Below are 10,000 nucleotides of genomic sequence, written 5' to 3'. Positions count from 1 at the left end.
TATGCATGTGATAATCTTCCTTATATCATGTAGTGCGTCATTTGGACACTTTGTGGGCTTGAAATACAAAGAAAATCATGTTTTATGGTACAAGATAAATACAAAACTGAAGCTTTTATTTTAATTAGATTTGTTTATAAAGCATAAGCAATCATTTATTACATTACTATATGTGAAAATAACATTTTAGCATCATATTATTACATACAGGTCTTTAGCTTCAGCACAGTGATATATATATATATATGCTCAGTGATTTATTGGTACATGCCCAGGTCAATAATCAGAATGAGGATTTATTTCCAGACGGGCTACAGGTAGTGTTGTGAAATACTTCAACACACTGGATCGCAGATTTAGACCCCCTGCACTCTTACTCCTTAAAAACCAAAGAAATGAAGATATGTAGCAATCACATTGTAACAGGGGTGACAGTGACTTAATGCTTATACTAGTGGACTTCAGGTACCTTTAGGGTACGGTGTTCCCTGAAGGGCTCTCAAACCCCACATTTCAGATGCCTAGCTGTATCGCTGATCTATTGCACCTCAGAATCACTTTTAAACCTTACCTCTGGTATCTTTAATCCCTATTGCTCAACGCATGGTGAAAGTATTGCATAAATGTGTCTGAAAATGAGCAATGGGCACCTGAGAGACTCATTTGCCTGTTTCACAAATGATCATATTTGACTAGAGATTCTGTTTGGAATTCAGTTGTGCATTCTGACAGCAATCCCTTTCAAAAAACGATACATTCTGGATGAGGTCAAAGGTGCAGGAACACTGTATTTAGGATGTGTTTTAAAATCCATTGACTGATCCCCGAATCCTGAAGTTTCTTCGCATGATATCGGGCTTGCAACCACTTTCTGAAAAATGATGAAAAATACCAAAAATGAAAAAAAAAAATCAATTCTAGAGCCTAAGAGGAAAACAAGACAAATTTATATCTCCAAATAATTTTATGTGCTTCAGAAGAGCCCAGGAAAGTTTTTTGCATACATGAAACCACGCCCGTTTGCACGTAAGCAGACATGGTTGCACACACGACTTCATGAAAGCACGCGTGCATGCGAAGTCATCCTGTTGAGCATTTGAAAAGCCGCACCACGCCGCACTTGAAATAGCTCTTACATTAGTGGTAGACGCAGGAATCGCCTTTTTATTTACGCTCTTACCAACGCGATGGAAAGCAAAACAAAGCAAAGCAGAGCAAAACAACGAACAAACAAAAACCCTCACGTCCCGCACTTGCAAATAACACCGTTACGTGCCCAAGCGGTATTGTATGTCATCCTACCACTGCACCCCGGGGCGTACGGTATATGGGAACGAGCACACGCCACGAATCGTCTCGAATCACTCCCTACAGCTGTAAGGCACCTTGAAGCGTGCGCCCCCAACATTCTTCTTTGCGCATCTGTGAAAGGTAAATTCTTGAACAAACTCTGAACCAGCTCTAAGGAAACTAATCAGATTAGACATTACTTTGACTCATCTTTTTACGCTCAGTGCTGGATTGCTCAAACTCCAGCTAGGGTTAGGGTTAGCATTCCCACGCTACTTAGACACTTTGTTTACGCTCAGTGCTGGATTTTGGGAACTTCAGGACGAGTGGGAATTTTCTCCTATCTGTCAATTCTGTTTTGTTTTGGAGACTCTTGGCTGCCTATGTTGTACAGTGCAGCGTGAAGGAAACATTTTCCAAAACTGTGTCAGCTCAAAAGTTGTAAGAAAACCTCTCCAGCTGCTTTAACTCTCTTGATTTTTGTCATTTAACGTGACACTCGATGTATAACTGGAGCCTCACATATGCAAATGGTGAGGCTCCAGTTCGACACCACTTTACAGTATATGACAAAAGCATGGCAGACTGTGCCATGACCGGCAGATAACTTCTGCTTATTTTTACCATATTAAACATTGGAAATCCTCCCACTTGCATTTGTGACACTTGATTTTGGCTCCACCTAATACACTCTTAAAACTTCAAACACTTTTCTCTTCTCCCGCAACACTCTTGTCTGTCGGCACTATGTGGCAGCGTTGCATGACAACCCATCTCACCACGGAAAGGAACCTAACAGCTTTGGTAAGAGAGGAGAAAAGGACCTGGCCCGTACGGGGCTCGAACCCACGACCTTGGCGTTATTAGCACCACACTCTAACCAACTGAGCTAACCGGCCTCACGACAGTGGTCCTCTCTGTGCTGACACTGCTCATGATGTTTCCCGAGCCGAAACTGCGTTTTTCCAAGCAATTTGACAAAGCCCGCCCACTGAAAACTGCAGCAGATCGTGTAAAGACGTTCAACTTTGTAATTACTGCACGCACAGGAAGCAGAATAAATTCCTCTTTTCAAACTGTCAAAGGTTTGCTTTGCGAACGCTGCAGGACATCGCACAATCTCTTTTGAACAGGGACGAACGATTTCTTATGGGGCGCAGTAAGTACAGACGTTTAAAAAGCTCCACTCATGCCGACGATGCAGCATGAAGAAGCGCAACCTAACTTTGACAGACAAAGGCCGGGCGCCGCTACGAGCAATATGAAATCAAACTGACAGCACACGGCGTTTCGCGCTGACTCAAAAGTGATCTCGACAGACGCTGTTCTCTGCATAACGCTGAAAGAGCTAAAGAGCGTTTCTGTTGAGACGTAACAAGCTCGTTTCTTTCTACCATGATGTCACCATGACCAAATCTGTCTTTAAGCACCTTGCTCAGTCTCTGACGACACTGTCAAAAATTGCTTTCGCCGATTGTATTGCAAACCGGCGGAAGCGGGGTATTGGGAAAAGTTTTCAACTAGCAATAATCGCGCCTCGGCTAAACCTCACAGGCTACGATACTGCCACTGCGCAAAGCTGATAGTTGCCAGGCAACCGCGGGGATCCTATGGAAATCGTTATCGATAGTCTCATGGCATGTCGTTTCTGTAACGCTTCATATTTGTCCTCTTCTTCATCTAGCTTGAGGTTTTGAAGAATTTCATGGCAGACAAGGTCTCCGTCGGGAACAAAGGGCGTTGTGAGAAAACCGTTGCTTATTTTCAGCAGCAGAAATACAACCCTTTAAATACAAGATGACAGAACAATGAGGAAGGGCATGCCGGGAGGAACTCATGCACTACAGAGGAAAGGGGGCGGGCACGTACAGTTCACATTCAAGCCACAAGTACTCTTCTCGGATGTTGCACAAACAAATCCTAACGTCTTGAAAGCATTGCAGCATGTTTGTGTCCCACTTCCCGTGGCTGCAGGACGACTGACACGAACGGACAAACACAATCTGTGGCGTTTAGCGTGACATAGTCTTGCAGGCATCGTGCTGTCTCACTGCAATACTATACCGCTGGAGGAAACAGTCCATCTGGCCATGAAACTCATTTAAACGTCTAGCTACAGCAACTAACTATATCATGATTTATTCAGGATGTGTGGAATCAGCACGTCCCGGAGACAGCTTCCGAAATCGTGAGCATTCTCTGGTGGTAGGGGCGTTCAAGATGGCGCTCAGGTGGGAGGTAAAGTTTAGTGGTTGAGGAGTTTTTTTGAGTTTTTCATGACCTGAATGTTAATTTTTGCTTTTTTTGACTACAGAAAAATAAGGACTTAACACTAGTTGTTTAAACTTCAGTTATAATTGAAAGAAAAAAAAAACGATTTTTTTTAGGTTTAAGAATTTCGATATGAGTAACACTGGGAAAAGAAAAGAGTGCTGGGTCCTCGAAGGAGAAATCTAAGATACCTCAATCGTATATGTATAGCACTACAAGAAAATCGATGGAACTACAGGGAAAAGTGAAGCAGCTGGAGGGGACGTGGAAAGAGTGCTGGAGATGCGCTCGTACGGTAGAGCCGGAGTCCCTGCCCAGCACACCTGTGAAAACCCCGGCGGGGTATTTACAACAACAACCCATAATGTACTTCTTTGCGGCTCTGTTTGCCCAAATCATATATTCACAACGTGTATATATTACGTAACCAAAAACCGCAATATGGAAACAGAACCTGTGTAATTGTTGACAGATGATGTACTCGTAACATTTTTACAAGACGAACTACAACATTTAAAAAATGACTTGTATGTACTTGATATCTCTAATCAATCCACTGCACTGCATTAAAACAAAACGAAAACTAAAACGCCCTGGGCATACCGTTTCGCGCTTCCTATCAGTTGCTCAAAAGCAATTTGACCGTATGAAATGCATAATATAAACCTAGAAACATATACGTTAGGAGTATTTACGTAGAATCGGTGTCAAGATATACCTCTCAAATACTGTAAATCAAGTTAAAAATATCTCAAGACCGATTCTGGTCATAATGAAACCATGTTTCGTGTATGTTTTCTTTAAAGTACCGAGACCAGCCATATACTGTATGTTTATGTTCCAAAATTAATATCGTTTATGGCCTTCACACGCGTTGCAGTATGCTCCTATTCTTTTTATGCTCAGGCACTAAGATTTCCCTTCAGTGGTAAAATTCCATATAAATATTCAATACTTAAACGGGCACAGTTAAGACATTAAATATACATATACATATACAAACTGTATACAGTACAGTTTGCATACGGTAATATGTTTATGTTCCTAAATCAACCTCTTTTATGAGCATGTGAAAGGCATGGTGAATCGATTCTCAAAAATTACTGTACTTTGCATGATTGGAAAAAAATGCGTGATTGCGAAATGCTGTGGTGTTACTTTTACAAAGACGGTCAATGAAAAAAATAATGTGGACCAGGGCAATACTTTGAGTTTACAGCTTGTCCAAGGTCATTTCTTATTAATACTATTAGTAATATCTTCATTAAAGACTTTGATGGCTACAGCTCAAACATGAGAAGTTGAGCTTTATTAGCTCCACCTTGCGGAAATTCCGGATACTATTATTTTGCTAGCGGTATTTACCGGTAACTCGCGGTATTTACCGGTAACTTGTGGTAGACTGCGTACAGCGTACGCCCGCGCATTTTGAATGGCTGCACCTGTAGCAATCATATTGTAGCAGACACTCATTTGCCTGTTTCACAAATGATCATATTTTACTAGAGATTCTGTTTGGGATACGGATGTGCATTCTGACAGCAATCTCTTACAAAAAATGATTTTACCTTATCGCGGCTTTGCCCTTCTTGCCTCTTTGGACAATATCTCCATCTTGTGGTCGTTGTTGGTAATGTCTAGACAATATCTCCATCTTGTGGTCGTTGTTGGTAATGTCTTCTTATAGATAGATACTTTATTGATCCCGTGAGGGAAATTGCAGTGCAACAGCAGCTTAACACACACAACACAGCCACAGTGTAACGAATTATATAATAATAGTACAATACTGTATATATACTGTATATATATATGAAACAGAAATAGAAACAGAAACAGGAATCACTTACTCACCTGGAGAATCTCTGAAGGAATATCTAGCATTTATCAATGGAAATAAAAGCTGCTTAAATACAGTGCATGTTCAAACTCAAACCCTCAGCTGCTGTTCTTGTTTGTTTTGGGACAAATTGCAACTGAGCATCGCATGAGCCGTTACGTACCCTTATCTGTTTGGCAATTTCAAGGGAGGAGTTAGGTCAGAATGGGTAGGCTGAAAAACAACAAGTAAAGATTTATTCCAAGATGAAACGTTGTGGCGGTTTTCTTATCTTTCAGCATGGACTAAACTTTTACGTGTTCCTTATATGCTATATATGTATATATTAGCACCAATGTCGTTCTTAAAAACTAACATGAAATATACAAAGATGAGACAGACAAAGTAATAATTCTATATTAACGTGGCCTACATATTGACGCAATGATCGAACTAACTGACGTGTTCTGATTCAGATCCCCTGCAGTTCATGCCAATTAGAACAATAGCAATGCTGAGTCCTCCCCACCCTACTGAGCACAAATTCAGCTGCTCTCCAGTTCTGTTCTGCATGTTTTTTCATTGCAATTGAGCTCGGAGCTGGAGATGATCTCCATACAGTTCTGTGTTAACTAGCCCGCACTTGCGTGCTAATTTACGGGTTGTGGTAGATGCTTTTCTATAGTTCATATACATAACGGCAACCTGTTACCGAGGAACCTGAGAGGTTTAAAAGCCTCACGAGCCAGGCAGGACTCGAACCTACAATCTTCTGATCCGAAGTCAGACACGTTATCCATTACGCCACTGACCCATAGAACATGCGCTTGCACTCCACCACAGAGAGCTCTACACTGCTACCAGTAGTACACTTCCCCATCTAAATTTTCACAGCAAGAAACTTGTGTTTCCTACTATTTTTATCAGGTTTAAAATATCATCTCCTTAAAACAGAAAAAGTGTTGGTGTGTCGTGCTGAAATTCTGATTGATTTTGAATTCAAAGAAAAAAGGTTTTCTTCCAAAACACCGTGAAATTGTCACATCTTGCAGACAATAGGTGTATTCCATGTTGAAAAGAGAAGAAAGAAAACCATGGAGCCTTTTACAGGTGTGAGGTTTCTTCAGGTGTGAGAAGACCTCACGGCCGAAACGCTGTGTTTCCGTTCTTCTCTTTTCAGCATGCAATAAACCTATTGCTTGTTCCTTTGCAGCCGAGGCATGCTGACGTAGCTACCCAGCTGAACATCTTGCAGACTCTACAGTACTTTTCTCCTGTAGAAGTAAAGCAGGGCTTGCTGGGTGAGCTTTTGCTCCGGTAAATTAGGTCACGTGTCATGTTAAATCACTTCTTCTAAACACAACATTTGCTGGTGCTAGCTTTCCCCATTGAAAAAAAAGAGACATTTCCCTTACAGTACATGACATATCGTTTTTATTCTATCAATAAGTATAGAAATTAAACAAAAGAAAAAATGGTGTCGCCAAAGAATGGGAGGTGTCAAGGGCATTGAGCTCCTTGGACATGAAAAGTGCCCGATAAATGCCATTTCTCATCATTTCTCTTGGCGTCAGTTCTGCTATTAAATGGGACGGAGGCAACGGGCTCAGAGATTATGTTAAGTGCACACCGAACGCAGATGTGTCCAAGTGTCTGTAAAAGCGCGGTGCTCCGCTGGCGCTGTTCCCTAGTGGCTTAAAGTGCCCGCCTAGTAAGCAGGCGATCCTGGGTCTGAATACCAGCGGTGCCTCTCTCCGTGTCTTGTTGTGCCGAATGTATCATTTCAGACAAACATGTACAGCTTGGTTCAGTTTAATGCAAGAATTCATTTCCTTTCTGGAATAACTTGTTTTTGAAGAAATCCATACAGCTTGTGAAAGATGAAATCCATTTCTTGGTTGTCAGTGGAAAAAGATTGCCGGCTGCAAGAAGCGCAAGTGATTGTTTTCTTTGACCATAAACCTGCAAATGTAGGGAGCACAAGCGGCCGTCAGTCTCTGTGGCGCAATCGGTTAGCGCGTTCGGCTGTTAACCGAAAGGTTGGTGGTTCAAGCCCACCCAGGGACGCATGTCTCAGTTTTTCCAATGTAAACATCATCACCGCTAAAGAAGATGGCGCAGAAGGCTCCACAGTCGAAACGTTGTGCTTCTTTTCTTCTCTTTTCAGCATGGAGTAAACCTTTGCTTGATCCTTTGCAGCCTAAGCATGCTGACGCAGCTACCTTTCTCTTAACGCGCCTCAATCATTATTCACCAAAACGATCAGCAGAATAAGTCGCCTTTGTGGTGATGTCACTCCTCTGCTTCACAAATGTCCTTAGTGACGGACCATTTCTTTCTGCCATTTTTCCGGAGCGGTTATTGATTGCTCCATCATTTCCCTCTTACTTTCCATCACTAGATTGAAAAAAAAAAACAGAAACAGGCTGACAGGACGACAATCAAATTGCAAAAACTCATCAAAGCACTCGATAGAGTATTTGAATCCACAAGTAGCTACGAGCAACTTTGTCCTGGCTTGCATGAAAGTCGGAAAATGTCAAAAAGAAAAAGATGGTGGCTTTTTCATATTCGTTCTTTTATTTTTAGTTTGTTGGCTCTTCTGTCCATTGTCCTCCTGCCTGGCTCTTGACCTGTGACTGTCTGAACGCACACAGTAAAATTTCATGTGGGGGATTTGTCCTGAGCCTCTGTGAAAGACCCACCCACCCCTATAAATAACTGCTCTAGAAACACATGAATGCAAAACTAAACCACAGCTTAAAGAGGAGCTTGTCATGACCGCCAGGCAGTTAAGACCAACTCATAAGCGATCTAATCAGCACCAGCAGTGGGTGATTATTAACAAACGCCGCCGCACGAGTTAACCCATCTGCACACACTCCACCGTGCGGTACGCAGTGCTATTTTTACCATCTTTACCTGCTTCCCGCTGCTCGGTATTGAGTCTACTCCTTGAGAGCTCTACCTGGCGTTTTTTCCATTACCTCGTTTATTCTGGATATTGGACTCCCCTTCTGCCTTTTCAACTTTGGACTTCGCCTCTCACCTCGGACTGTTTGCCACCAGTGTTCTCCCTGGATTACGACTTACCTTACGCCTCTTGACCACGAAACAAAGCAAAGCAGAGCAAAACAAAACGAACAAACGAAAACCCTCACGTCCCGCACTTGCATATAACGCCGTTACGTGCCCAAGCGGTATTGTACGTCATCCTAGCACTGCACCCCGGGGCGTACGGTATATGGGAACGAGCACACGCCACGAATCGTCTCGAATCACTCCCTACAGCTGTAAGGCGCCTTGAAGCGTGCACCCCCAACATTCTTCTTTGCGCATCTGTGAAAGGTAAACTCTTGAGCAAACTCTGAACCAGCTCTAAGGAAACTAACCCGATTAGACGTTACTTTGACTCATCTTTTTACGCTCAGTGCTGGATTGCTCAAACTCCAGCTAGGGTTAGGGTTAGCATTCCCACGCTACTTAGACACTTTGTTTACGCTCAGTGCTGGATTATGGGAACTTCAGGACGAATGGGTATTTTCTCCTATCTGTCAATTCTGTTTTGTTTTGGAGACTCTTGGCTGCCTATGTTGTACAGTGCAGCGTGAAGGAAACATTTTCCAAAACTGTGTCAGCTCAAAAGTTGTAAGAAAACCTCTCCAGCTGCTTTAACTCTCTTCATTTTTGTCATTTAATGTGACACTCGATGTATAACTGGAGCCTCACATATGCAAATGGTGAGGCTCCAGTTCGACACCCAGTTCGACACCACTTTACAGTATATGACAAAAGCATGGCAGACTGTGCCGGACCGGCAGATAACTTCCGCTTATTTTTACCATATTAAACATTGGAAATCCTCCCACTTGTATTTGTGACACTTGATTTTGGCTCCACCTAAGACACTTAAATCTTCAAACACTTTTCTCTTCTCCCGCAACACTCTTGTCTGTCGGCACTATGTGGCAGCGTTGCATGACAACCCCTCTCACCACGGAAAGGAACCTAACAGCTTTGTTAAGAGAGGAGAAGAGGAGCTAGCCAGTACGGGGTTCGAACCCGTGACCTTGGCGTTATTAGCACCACGCTTGAACCAACTGAGCTAACCGGCCTCACAGCAGTGCTCCTCTCTGTGCTGCAAAAAATCGAACTCAGGGAATTTCTTTTGTCCTCCTTTGAATAGAAAGCCGTGTAATTCAGTGTACGGGCTTTCTCGTGCAGTTTCATGGTTCTTGTAACCCAAATCCTACACTGGCCTGAAGTGCCCCCCCCATTTCACAGCATTTTTCAGCTGATTTAAAATGTACCTAAAGGAGAAGCATTATTGAAGACCATCAATTACCAAGAGCTTTTGTCAAAGGTTTTGGTGGTCATTTTGAATGACCACAGAGCGCTGTGACCTCGGTTTTACATCTCATCCAAAAGACAGCGCCCTTTTACAACACAGCATCTCCGTCACTATACTGGGGCATTGGGACCCGCACAGACCTCAGGGTGAGCGCCCCACCGCCGTCACCATTAACACCGCTTCCAGCTGGAAGCTTTGTTTTTCCCTGTAGCTCACCCTCATCCGGGTACTGACCTGGCTCACACCTGCTTTGCTTCAGTGGGTTTTCA

The 10,000-nt window shown here is 42.9% G+C and overlaps 5 non-coding genes across 5 annotated transcripts; 1 reads left to right on the top strand and 4 right to left on the bottom strand.

Annotated features, from left to right (window-relative positions):
* Positions 1-2,115: 2,115 nt before the first annotated feature.
* trnai-aau (transfer RNA isoleucine (anticodon AAU)) lies at positions 2,116-2,189 on the bottom strand. The gene has a single exon. It is a non-coding gene; the product is annotated as a tRNA-Ile (tRNA).
* Positions 2,190-2,729: 540 nt separating this feature from the next.
* Positions 2,730-2,871, bottom strand: LOC148634885 (U4 spliceosomal RNA). Its single transcript, XR_015933429.1, has one exon. It is a non-coding gene; the product is annotated as a U4 spliceosomal RNA (small nuclear RNA).
* Positions 2,872-6,121: 3,250 nt separating this feature from the next.
* On the bottom strand, positions 6,122-6,194 carry trnar-ucg (transfer RNA arginine (anticodon UCG)). Its single transcript has one exon. It is a non-coding gene; the product is annotated as a tRNA-Arg (tRNA).
* A 1,179-nt stretch (positions 6,195-7,373) lies between these two features.
* On the top strand, positions 7,374-7,447 carry trnan-guu (transfer RNA asparagine (anticodon GUU)). Its single transcript has one exon. It is a non-coding gene; the product is annotated as a tRNA-Asn (tRNA).
* A 1,974-nt stretch (positions 7,448-9,421) lies between these two features.
* trnai-aau (transfer RNA isoleucine (anticodon AAU)) lies at positions 9,422-9,495 on the bottom strand. Its single transcript has one exon. It is a non-coding gene; the product is annotated as a tRNA-Ile (tRNA).
* Between the last annotated feature and the right edge of the window lie 505 nt (positions 9,496-10,000).

This window comes from Lepisosteus platostomus, unplaced genomic scaffold (genome assembly GCF_059453375.1).
Source record: "Lepisosteus platostomus isolate fLepPlt1 unplaced genomic scaffold, fLepPlt1.hap1 Scaffold_30_H1, whole genome shotgun sequence".
Lineage (NCBI taxonomy): Eukaryota > Metazoa > Chordata > Actinopteri > Semionotiformes > Lepisosteidae > Lepisosteus > Lepisosteus platostomus.
The sequence above is the reverse complement of the archived record's forward strand: the minus strand, read 5'-3'. Positions and strand labels throughout refer to the sequence as shown.